Below are 13,596 nucleotides of genomic sequence, written 5' to 3'. Positions count from 1 at the left end.
TGAACACCGATCCATTTCCAACAGAGCCACTGGCAGCTCCTGCAGGACGAGGTGAGCAATAAGAGGTAATACAGAGAGAGAGAGACCAGAGAGAGTGAGAGAGAGAGAAAGAGAGAGCCCAGAGAGAGAGAGAACAGAGAGAGTGAGAGAGAAAGAGAGCGAGAGAGCCCAGAGAGAGAGAGAGGAGAGAGAGAAAAGAGTGAGAGAGAGAGAGAAAAAGAGTGAGAGAGAGAGACCAGAGAGTGAGAGAGAGAGAGAGCCCAGAGAGAGAGAGAGAGAGAGAGAGAGCCCAGAGAGAGAGAGAGAGAGAGAGCCCAGAGAGAGAGAGAGAGAGAGCCCAGAGAGAGAGAGAGAGAGAGAGGGCCCAGAGAGGGGCGACTGCAAAGCCTCTCTGGATGTTGTTAAACTCTCATTTCGATATTCATGAATTCTGATCCAGTCTCGGGGCTCAAAGTGGCGCTGCTGTGGTATTAGTGCTGTTACACTGCTGCAGTCTGGGCCTATAAACTATTGTTCTACACTATTGTACTACACTATTGTTCTACACTATTGTTTTACACTATTGTTTTACACTATTGTTCTACACTATTGTTTTACACTATTGTTCTACACTATTGTACTACACTATTGTTCTACACTATTGTTTTACTCTATTGTTCTACACTATTGTTCTACACTATTGTTCTACACTATTGTACTACACTATTGTTCTACACTATTCTACTCTATTGTTCTACTCTATTGTTCTACACTATTGTTCTACTCTATTGTTCTACACTATTGTACTACACTATTGTTCTACACTATTGTTTTACACTATTGTTTTACACTATTGTTCTACACTATTGTTTTACACTATTGTTCTACACTATTGTACTACACTATTGTTCTACACTATTGTTTTACTCTATTGTTCTACACTATTGTTCTACACTATTCTACTCTATTGTTCTACTCTATTGTTCTACACTATTGTTCTACTCTATTGTTCTACACTATTGTACTACACTATTGTTCTACACTATTGTTCTACACTATTGTTCCACACTAATGTTCTACACTATTGTTCTACTCTATTGTTGTACTCTATTGTTGTACTCTATGGTTCTACTCTATCGTTCCACACTATTGTTCCACACTATTGTTCCACACTAATGTTCTACACTATTGTTGTACTCTATTGTTCTACACTATTGTTCTACACTATTGTACTACACTATTGTTCTACACTATTGTACTACACTATTGTTCTACACTATTGTTCTACTCTATTGTTCTACTCTATTGTTCTACACTATTGTTCTACACTATTGTTCTACTCTATTGTTCTACACTATTGTACTACACTATTGTTCTACACTATTGTTCTACACTATTGTTCCACACTAATGTTCTACACTATTGTTCTACTCTATTGTTGTACTCTATGGTTCTACACTATTGTTCTACACTATTGTTCTACACTATTGTTCTACTCTATTGTAATACACTATTGTTCTACACTATTGTTCCACACTGTTGTTCCACACTATTGTTCCACACTGTTGCTGCATGTAGTCGTGTTGTCCACTAGCCGTTGGCTACCTTCAGTGTCTCGCGGCTCAAGGACTCCCTCGGTACGTGAGCGCTGCTGCTGTCCGGGTAGCGTTGGTGTTTCCGCTCAGGCTTTGCACACATGCATCACAATCAGGGGCGTTGTAGCTCACAGAGCTACGTAGCACAACATGGCCGATGGCCCTCGGCCGGCTGAAGTACATCTGGTTATGTTTGAGTCTCACCGAGCCGACGGTGTCGTGCTCGGAGCTTGTAGCCCGTCAGCGTCGTCTGACACGTTCTCACTTCAGCACCGATTGTGTATTCATCCTTAAATGTTCCTTCAAATCAGGAACTGTAAACTGCTGCTGGAACAACACAGAGCTTCTGTAGGTGTGATCAGTTTTAAAGGAAGAAAACAGGTTCTGGGAACAACAGCGGAGACACATCACAACGTACTGAGACCGGCTCGTTGGGGTCTTCCCATGTTTCTTGTTGACAGTGAGATAAATAGATAAATATAGCTGATCCTTTGATATTTACTCTTGTTTTAATCCCATAACAACTCATAATAATTTGGATCAGGCACTAAATGATTCATAACAGTCGGATGCCATCTTTAATACTGACTTCATCTTTTCTAAATGTGTAATTAATCCTCCGCCTCGCGGCTTAATGTGTGTCTCATTCTGCAGATTGAAACCTCCTGTTCAACATTCTAGAGGTCTTTTCTTGCCGCTCCTCGAGTTCAAGCTAACGCACGCTCTCTTACCTTTATGGTGCTGCATATGAGCCACTTGGTGAAAGGTCATGGATTTATCTTTACTCTGAGAGCTGCAGAGCGTTCACTGTTTTCTATCTGCAAGACTCACAAAGCAACTGAGACTGCAAAGGGGCCAAAACACAACGAGAAGTCAAGATAACACATCTCTGCAGGGGAGGAGCTGATGTTACGGGCTATTAAACAGATTATGAGTATTAATCTGAAGGTAATGAGCTCATACTATGTGATAAACTGCCACACGCTTCTGTAAAAACACTAAGATCAAAACCTGCTCAGGTGTGACCCGCCAAGTCCTAAACTAACAACGAGTGCAGCCATCAATCATCCAGGAGAGTTTATGTAACGCTGAGTTTAAACACCCACCTCAGAGCAAAGTGGAAACACACTCCACAATTAACAATTATCAGCTACCAGCAATTATCTCTGGAAAACAAACACGTATTAAAGGCTGGAAAACATTGCTGCATGTCTTTGTTCTGAATAATCGCCTTTTCATTTTAAACCACACAGAGCCTGTTATATGTATAATATATATACATATATATATGTATATATATATATCGATTTATGATATGATATGTATATATATATGTATATATATGTATATATATATATACATATATATATATTTCTAAGAACCACTTCTTGTGATTTTTACACCCCATTATTCAGTTTGTTTTGGCCGTAATGGCTCGAGCTGGCACACAGCCTCCCGTGGATGAACTCGTATTATAATAACTCCAATAAAACAAGACCTGCGTCGTCCTCTAGTGTTGCTGCTTTAGGAGTTTGTTTCATTAATAAATAATGGTGCCAGCACAGGCCAGAAGAAGCCATGCGGTGTGTGTGTCTGTGTGTGTGTGTGTGTGTGAGATCATATACTGAAACATTTGTGCTCCTGTTGAGTAAACATATATGTATACATATATATATATACACATATAAATACATATATATATACATACACATACATATATATATATATACTAGGGCTGTGAAACGATTAAAAATTTTAATCGGGTTAATCACAGGTTTTTGTGGATTAATCATGATTAATCACATATTACCGATATTCTCGGTATATTTTGTGAGAACATAGAGATTTATGACAAAAGACGGATATATACATTTATACATTCTTCTATACAATGGTGCTGCAACTCAGCAGTTATTTAGCAGTTTTCTTCCATATGGAACATGAATACATCTTCATCCTAAACAGAATGTTTAACCCTCCTGTGACCTTTCGGGTCAATTTGACCCCATTCAATGTTTAATGTCGGTGTTCTTTGGGGTCAATTTGACCCCAGGCTGTTTTTCACTGTGTCAAACATATCAGAAATATCAACTTTTTTATTTATTTAAAGGGCTATTTAGGTAGTCAACAAACAAACATAAAGTACCTCACACTTAAACTTGGGAAACAATATTAATTCTAATAATTTTCTGGAGGTTTTAATTGCTGGGGTCAAATTGACCCCGAGGGTAAAATATGTTAGTAAATGTAAAGGTAACAGGAGGGTTAAACAGAGCATGTTTCTCTTGTTTGTCAACCATTAACTCCACCATGATACAATCTAAAGGTGGACAGATTGACAAGTGACTTTTTTTTTGCTCGGTCCCGATGCGCGCTCCAGACGGAGATCGATAAGTGTTAACGCAACGCGTAGAGACAGAAATGACATGCTGCTGTGGAGATACGATCAACAACAGACGTTTAGTTTAATAAAAGAACAAAGACGTGCTCTAGAGAACATGTCAGGGGGCGGGCCAATCTCTTTAATGTCATGCGATCTACCGACACTACGCCGCGATCGACTGGCAGGTCGCGATCGACGTGTTGAGACCCTGATCTACAGGAAGTAGAAGTCGTAACAAGGTTTCCGGAGGTGAACCTGCGGAAGGATCATTACCGATGAACAGACCGTCTGCATGAGAGCGGACAGAGTTCAGATTGAAGTGGTGGATTGGAAGCTCATTTTGCAAGTGACTTTTTTTTCGTCCCAACGACCATCAACAGACGGATTGGAAGCTCATTCTGCGCATGCGTCAAATGCGTAAAAAAAAAAAAAAACTAGTTAAACCTGTAATTGGATTAACTGAGTTAACGCGTTATTTTTCACAGCACTAATATATACATATTATGTATATATACACATATACATACAGTATATGTATATATATATACACATATATATATATATATGTATATATATACACATACATGTACAGAACCACACGTGTGATTTAAATATTACAATTGTATTGCATTTCATTTTGTGTTTTTTGGGCCTTTAATCATTTTTTATATATAAATATACGTATATATAAACATATATACATATACATATATATAAATATACATATATATCCAGACAGGCCGACAGAGCAGCAGGAAGCTGGAGACGCTGCTTTTATTTCCATGAGATTCAACGTTTGGTGGTTATGAGTCAGAAAAGGAAACAAAACTGAAAATACATAAACTGGTGTGTGTTGTTCCCTTTCACACTGAACTGCCTCCCAATGTGTGTGTTCATGCTCTGTGGGTTGTGTAGTTCATAAGAGCTGATACTGTACGTGTGTTGTTATTTGCATATTCTATTGTTAATGCATTCAACCTCGAAAACATGAATAACTTTATTTCTTTGGGTGTAATAACAATAATTTATGCTCATTCACTCACGTTGTGTGTGGGTCTCTATATGTACAGTATATATTATATATGTACATTATATATGATATATGTACAGTATATATTATACATGAACATTATACATTATATTTGTAGAAATATATATTATATATTTACATTATATATTATAAATGTACAGTATGTATTATATATGTACATATACATATATAATATATATATATATATTATACATGTACAGTATATGAGTATATTTTAAATACTTGCATGTTTTAAATCTTGCTCATGTAGCTGCAGATATATTATAATCACTTTATTATATCTCCAATGACAACATGCAAAGATCAGATTTGTGTTTGCATTTTCTTTCTTGTTAATTGTGGTGTGTAAATATTAATAATATTTAATAATAGTTTTGAATAATGTAAATATAATTTTGAAATACAATGAAGCGTATTGAATAGCTGTTTTATACCTTCTTTATACTGGATGAGCATAAACAAATGAACATAAACATCCTTCACAGACAGATTAATGTACAGTAGTCATCCTCCATGATGTTTGGGGTCCGTTAGACTTTATGAATGAACTTATGAAACTCCAATAACATTAACCAGCGACGCATCGTCCTCTCCACTCACAACAACACAGCTTATGAAAATCTATTTGAATCCACGTCACATTTAAAGATGATGAATACTGCCACAGTCAGTTCAGTGCGTAACCACGACAACGTCCATCATCACAATGAGATAAACATTAACGTCCATCATCACAAAAAGATAAACATCAACGTCCATCATCACAATGAGATAAACATCAACGTCCATCATCACAATGAGATAAACATCAACGTCCATCATCACAACAAGATAAACATCAACGTCCATCATCACAATGAGATAAACATCAACGTCCATCATCACAATGAGATAAACATCAACGTCCATCATCACAATGAGATAAACATCAACGTCCATCATCACAACAAGATAAACATCAACGTCCATCATCACAATGAGATAAACATCAACGTCCATCATCACAACGAGATAAACATCAACGTCCATCATCACAACAAGATAAACATCAACGTCCATCATCACAATGAGATAAACATCAACGTCCATCATCACAACGAGATAAACATCAACATCCATCATCACAATGAGATAAACATCAACGTCCATCATCACAATGAGATAGATGTTTTCTCCACTCACATGTAGATGATGTTTTCTCCACTCACATGTAGATGATGTTTTCTCCACTAACATGTAGATGATGATGTTTTCTTCACTCACATGTAGATGATGATGTTTTCTCCACTTACATGTAGGTGATGATGTTATCTCCACTCACATGTAGATGATGATGTTTTCTCCACTCACATGTAGATGATGATGTTATCTCCACTAACATGTAGATGATGTTTTCTTCACTAACATGTAGATGATGATGTTTTCTTCACTCACATGTAGATGATGATGTTTTCTCCACTCACATGTAGATGATGATGTTTTCTCCACTCACATGTAGATGATGATGTTATCTCCACTCACATGTAGATGATGTTTTCTTCACTAACATGTAGATGATGATGTTTTCTTCACTCACATGTAGATGATGATGTTTTCTCCACTCACATGTAGATGATGATGTTTTCTCCACTCACATGTAGATGATGATGTTTTCTCCACTCACATGTAGATGATGATGTTTTCTCCACTCACATGTAGATGATGTTTTCTCCACTCACATGTAGATGATGATGTTTTCTTCACTCACATGTAGATGATGATGTTATCTCCACTAACATGTAGATGATGATGTTTTCTTCACTCACATGTAGATGATGATGTTTTCTCCACTCACATGTAGGTGATGATGTTTTCTCCACTCACATGTAGATGATGTTATCTCCACTAACATGTAGATGATGTTTTCTTCATTCACATGTAGATGATGATGTTTTCTCCACTCACATGTAGGTGATGATGTTATCTCCACTCACATGTAGATGATGATGTTATCTCCACTCACATGTAGATGTGTTGTGAGGATGAGCTGCGCGTTGGTTTAAGTTACGAGGCAAAAATCCATCTCAAGGCCAAAGGTCAGTTTACGGCTCCGGCTATTGAAGCCGGTTTGAGGTGCAGCAGCAATAATTAATCAAGCGGTTAGTTGACGGTGCACCGGTGCTGCCCATTGCTTTCATTTATGACTCATAAATTATTATGGCTTTCATTACCCAGCAGAGCGGTCGAGGCCCAGGAGCCTCCACACCGCGACCTGAGCTCAGGGTGAAGCGTTTAGCTCCGCCGTGACCAATCAGAGACGTTCACAAAGATTGAATTGGCTTCAATAACCGAGCCGTGTTCAGGCCGACCCGCCTCAGACAAGTTCACCGTGTTCCACTCGCACAAGGCGGCTATAAATAGAGCCGAATGTGCTCCGATCTCCAGGAACACCGGCGTGAATGTATGAGTCTCTAACTGCCGGCGCTCTGTGAAGGAACACGTTGCCTCAGCAGCCCGGGGAGGTCCTCGTTGTCTTGGAGAACCGAGTCCCTCTAGACCTCCCTGCATGTCACCCAGAGGAGAACTCCTCCTCCGGGTGGAACTCACTCAGACATCTCATGCACATTTCAGACGTTGCTCTCCTCCGGCATCCCAACGCCGTCCACGGCACGCGGCGAGCAACGCAACAATTTACTTTGACAATCTATGACGAAGTAGACGAGGATGTGTTGGGACAGAGGAGGCTGACGGGCTGGGAACGCATCGGATTAATGACGCCACGCTGGAAACACTCGTTTCATATAAATAAACTGTGAGAAATGATGGAATCCAATTAGAGCAATGAGGGATACTGAGGCCAGATCCACGAGGATGAAGCCATCTGCCAGTGATTACAGCTGCAGGCTGCTAATTGAATCTCATCCTCTTGACTGTACATCTCCGAGTGACCCAAATCAAAGGAAAGTTCGCCTGAACCTGTCAAATAATCTGAAGATGATGTGAAGGAACAAGGTGAAAATGAGCTCGTACACACACAGAGCCCCGAAGGAGACTGGAGCAGGAGACTGGAGCAGGAGACTGGAGCAGGACATGCATCAGACGTGTGGAGACACGCTCAGACAGAACGAGATGACAGTCGGAGATAGTGTGATGATAAAAAATTTGAATGAATAAATAAAATGCGAATAAATCCCAAAATATAACCGCGAAAAAGAAAAAAGATCCATGCAAACAATCAGATTGTGAAGAGCTGCTCATCAACCACCTGTGTGTTGCTGAGCATGTCGCTGAGTCTCTGGTGAGCACTCAGACCACAGATACCCCTGCAGCCTCCACAGGTGCAGCAGCCTTTGCCCCGCAGGTTGGAACAATGTGCAGCTCGAGCTCATTTGCATAAAATATCTTTTGTGACGCTCCAACGGCGGCGCGTCGCCGCGTCGCCGCTTCCTGAGGCGCATCTCCATGAAATGCGCCAGAGAACACGCGGCAAAAGTAAGTTGACGCGTGAAAACCCTGAGAAAGAGATCAATCAGACTAAACATGCCCCCCCCCTCTCGACCCCCCGGCCCGCAGACACACGCACCTGTGATACCCGTTATCCGTCCGTGCGCCGGGGTCCAGAACGCAGCAGCAGCAGCAGCTGGCGGTGCGGTGCGGTGCAGACCGGCGTGGAGCCCCCGTGCGCGCGGCGTCGCCCCGCAGGAAGCTCGCGGCGCGTCTCAACTTTCGTCTCCGCGGCGCGGGCGCGCGCTCCTCCGTCTCGTGCGATGCGCCGCGCAGTGTGCCGCGCAGCAGCTACTGACGTCCCCGCTGCACGACGACACTTCTCACAGTGACCAAAGAAACAGAGAGAGAGAGAACGACTGAATGCATGAGGCCGAGCGGCCGCTAGGTGGCGCCGTTTGAAACGAGCCGGCCAATTAGAGGCTCACGCGCTGCTGCGATTAACGGCTTTACTTAGTTATCTGGCGTTAGGAAGTCGTTCCCTGATACTTGGTCTCAAAGTAATTTGTTGCTGGATGAGAAAAGAACATTAGCCTCCAGAGGGGGGAGGGCAATAACTGAAGACATAAAACAGAAGACAGAATGAAGCTGAGAGATCATTGTGTCCCAATCTAAGTCCTCTTCAAAGCCTTCTTTACACCTCCAAGAATAAAACGTGTAAACATTGAGGTACAACAAGCCCGCAGCCGACCTGAAGTCACGTCCTTCTCTCCTACCTCCTACTGTAGAACTCTAATGGGTTGCAGGAGGAAGTGGTTTCCTTCTCACTTCATTTATCTGAAGTTAGTTTTCAGAGACACAGAAAAATAAACAGACTTTTTCATTAGATCCTCAGAAGACTATAAGTCTTTACAACATGCCATGGTAACACTTCCCACAGTTGTTTACATACACAGTTGAGAAGATCATATTACACACTGAATCACCCAAAAGTAATAAGATAGCAGTATAATAGCTACCCATGGCCAGCTGCAATATTTACACATCAATGCATCATGAATAATCCAACAGACAGAGACGGCGTGGCTACTTAAATTTAGCTTCATTTAGCTACAGCAACGTTATGAATGTAACGTGGTGTGTTTTACATCTACTGCTCCCCACCACCGGTTGAAGGTTAACGGATTGAATCCCTAAACTCCCAAACAGAAGTACAGAGGACGCGACATGCAAATATCAACCTGCATCTGATTCATAACGTCACGAACACGCAGATAAGAATCAGATACAAGAAGAGGGCTCCGGGAGCATTCATTCAAAAACAATGAACCACACGTTTACCATAACAACACATGCTATCCTCTCTCTGGAAGGTAGCACATAAAGTATTATATAGTATTCCAGTGAGCAACTGAAATAATACCATATTAAATATACATGCATAGGGGAATATTATCGGAGTACTGCAAGTATTTTCCATCAGGGAGTGTCAGCTCTACGTGTCACATTTTGCAACCACTTAAAAAAAAATACATTTATATTTACTTATTTTCCTCAAAATAGTTTTGTCAAAACAGCTCCAGAAGAAGCCGGATGTCTCACTGCTGCCTGTGTCAGGCTAAGAAAAAGAAATCTTAAATATAGAAGCTGTGAAGCCGTCATCAGAAACACGCAGCTCCTCTTCCTCCACTGTTACACGCTCTGCCCACATTCACTATTGATTAGCTATCGATCAGCCACACACATGGAGGCCTCACATGGACAGAGGGGTTCCTAAAAGAGAGGGATGGGGGGGGGGGGGGGGGTGAGACCTACCTACCCATGAGCAGTGGGCCTGTGCACCTGGAGGTCAGCGTGTTCTCTCCCCCGTGAGAACCCCTCGTGTTGGATCTTCCCCGTGAGGTCACTTGTCTTCCGACCAGCTGGTCCGGAGCCGGCGGCCTTCATCTCATCCTGATGCTCGGCAGCTTCGTCTGAGCTGCTGCCAGGAACCCCAAAATGTCCGTGTGGCGCCAGCTGCTAATGGCGGCTGTTACCGCTCTCGATTGTTTTCCATATTTCCGCATCACTGCCCTTAAATGTGTTCCATGCTGTAGATGCACATGAAGTTATACGATGTTGTTCTTGTTGGTGTTGCACGGTGAGACACAAACACCAGGGAAATACAACTTATTAGTGTTTGTGTTGAGGCCGATATGTCAAGGAGCATTAATAACATGTGAAATCATTTCCCAATAGGTGCAAAATATCCACTGCATGTATATAAAGTAGATATTTTGTTTCTACGAAAATAAATTAACATACAAAATGCTCTCTGAGTTATTCAATATAATTCCAGCTGAGCGGAAATGTGTTGTCCTGATTTATACAATTAAAGTTCAGAGCCACTTAAGGCATAAATCACCAGAGTAAATGTTTTTGTTTCGGAGTCGGAGTAATCAACACAAATGTAAAAGCTTTCCTTCACTGCACGTAAGAAAACAACCAATCTGTTTTCATAAAAAGTCACATTTATTCCAAAGTCACACAGCTCTGCATCGTCTGGGCCACGCCAGGAACATGAATAACTGCTCGGCGTCCATTGTCCAGGAGCTGACAGTCGAAGCGCTCCAGAGGTTTAGGGAGAGAAACAGAAGAGAAGCCGGCGGACCGACACATAACCAGTGAGTCGGGCCGTCTGGCTCTACAGGATGAGATCCACTAGATCCAGAACCGCAACTACAGAACCCCGTTTAGCACTGAGGAGAGCCGAGTGAAGGAAAGGTGAGGTTCACAATGTAAACACCGACTACTGTACACACACGTCAACGGAGCGCCGTGTCTCACGACGCTCCGCTGCTAACACACAGTGACACACACAGTGACACACACACAGTGACACACACACAGTGACACACACAGTGACACACACAGTGACACACACAGTGACACACACAGTGACACACACACAGTGACACACACACAGTGACACACACAGTGACACACACACAGTGACACACACACAGTGACACACACACACAGACACACACACAGTGACACACACAGTGACACACACACAGTGACACACACAGTGACACACACAGTGACACACACAGTGACACACACAGTGACACACACAGTGAACTATCGATACAGGGATAGAAAACTAACATTTACATCTTTTGCATTTTAAAATACCTCCCGGAGTAAGAATAAAGCTCTGTAACGTGAATCCATTAAAAAATATATTGAGCTTCTTCTTGGATGCTAATACAAGCCTGAGTTCCCCACATTAATTGTTCAACACGTCTGAAAGATACGACGAGTTAATAAGCTCCTCTGCTGCCTCGTTACTGAGGACATGTTCTCATCCGACCGAGCCTTCAGAGTCTGTTTCTCATATTCCCCAATTGATGGAAGACAAGTGATACACTGGAAATACTCCCACACAGTGTGTTAGCTAGGTGTGAGCTAGGTGTGAGCTACATGTGAGCTACATGTGAGCTACATGTGAGCTACGTGTGAGCTACGTGTGAGCTACGTGTGAGCTACGTGTGAGCTACGTGTGAGCTACATGTGAGCTACGTGTGAGCTCAGGGCTCCAGACTAACTTTTTTTACTAGGAGCACAGTGGCCCCTAACTTAAAATTTTAGGGGCGCAAGCAGAAAATTTAGGGGCGCACACAGGGTTTTTCCTGGGTCAAAATGGGTCTTCGGTGCTCCCCAAAAAAAATGTTTGCTCGCTGCGCGCGCACCGTCTGGTCGTGCAGGTCGACCTATTGAGTGAGTGATCAGCAGCTGGCCGCTCTGTCCATTCACGCACCTCACAGTTGTGTATTGATCAGACAAGAAGACACGCTTATCAACTCCAATGTTTCCCCTACCATTATAACAGGGTGAAATCTCCACCCGCCACTCTGTAATTTTCTATGATTAGAGATGCACCGATCAGGTTTTTGGTGCCGATCACCGATCACTGAAATCAGTATCTGCCGATCACCGATATTACCGATCACCGAGTCGATTGAAGCATTCTATTTATTGTGTAGCATTATTGCCTAGGACTATGAGGAAATACATATATAAAGCAACTCAAACAGTAAAGAAATTACAGATTTCTTTAAACATTTAGGACTTTTACTTTGAAAAATGTCCTAATTGATACATTAAAATTGTTTGATTGCTATTGTAGGGGATTTCAGATATGTATGGAACACATCTGCATTATTCATTTCCTGGAACTCTTGGGGAAATCTATATACAGGACTAGTCTGACTAATTTTTATAAACTCTTCCTTGGTCCAGTAAAAATGTTTTAATGTTAGCATAATTTAAGCTAAATCTCAGAAATGAGGCAAACCTAAAAAAAGTCATGCCGAACTTTCACCAGCACATTACGTGTGCTACCAGAGGGGAAAGAACGTTGGACCACTGCTATACGCCATTCAAGAGAGGCTACAAGGCTGTCTCTCTCCCTCCGTTAGGGAAATCAGACCATGCCGCCATTTTTCTGCTTCCGGAGTATAAACAAAGGATCGCGCGGGAAGCGGTAGTGACGAGGAACGTAATGCGGTGGTCTGACCAATCAGAGGCTGAGCTACAGGACGCTCTGCGTGTCGTCGACTGGGACATGATCCAATCCAGTTCCAGTGACGTCAGCGAGTTTGTGGAAGTAGCAATGAGCCTCATAGCAACGCTAACGGACACCATCGTCCCCACGGTAAAAGTTAGGGTCTTTCCTAACCAAAAGCCGTGGGTTGATAGATCCATCCGGGAAGCTGTGAACGCCCGTACTGCTGCCTATAACTCCGGTCTTGTATCCGCAACATGGACGAGTACAAGGCAGCGGTCTATGGACTGAGGACGGTGAAGGAGGCCAAGAGGAGGTACCGAGACAGAGTGGAATCACAGATGGAGCAGCGCGACACCAGGCGCCTATGGCAGGGGCTACGGACTATCACAGACTACCAGAGCAGACCCCGCGCAATGGTGAGTGCCGACGCATCCCTAGCGGACGACCTGAACTCATTTTATGCACGGTTTGAGGCTAGCAACAACAGCGCTAGCTCGCCGGCTAACAACAACACCGTTAGCGTAGCCGCGGTGAGTTCTACCGCTGGGGATGAACACACACTCTCTGTGACCGAGCACAGTGTGAGGAGGGCTCTGTTATGGTGAACACCAGG

At 42.5% G+C, this 13,596-nt stretch overlaps 1 protein-coding gene across 1 annotated transcript in view; it reads right to left on the bottom strand.

Moving 5' to 3' along the window:
• Positions 1 to 13,262, bottom strand: part of vwc2 (von Willebrand factor C domain containing 2) — a 32,402-nt gene extending 19,140 nt beyond the window's left edge. Inside the window, exon 1 of the mRNA XM_056434845.1 lies at positions 8,571 to 13,262. The gene's annotated coding sequence lies outside the window, so the exon portion shown is untranslated. The remainder of the gene's footprint in view (positions 1 to 8,570) is intronic.
• Positions 13,263 to 13,596: the final 334 nt, after the last annotated feature.

Source organism: Pseudoliparis swirei, chromosome 17 (genome assembly GCF_029220125.1).
Source record: "Pseudoliparis swirei isolate HS2019 ecotype Mariana Trench chromosome 17, NWPU_hadal_v1, whole genome shotgun sequence".
In the NCBI taxonomy this organism is placed as follows: Eukaryota; Metazoa; Chordata; class Actinopteri; order Perciformes; family Liparidae; genus Pseudoliparis; species Pseudoliparis swirei.
The sequence above is the reverse complement of the archived record's forward strand: the minus strand, read 5'-3'. Positions and strand labels throughout refer to the sequence as shown.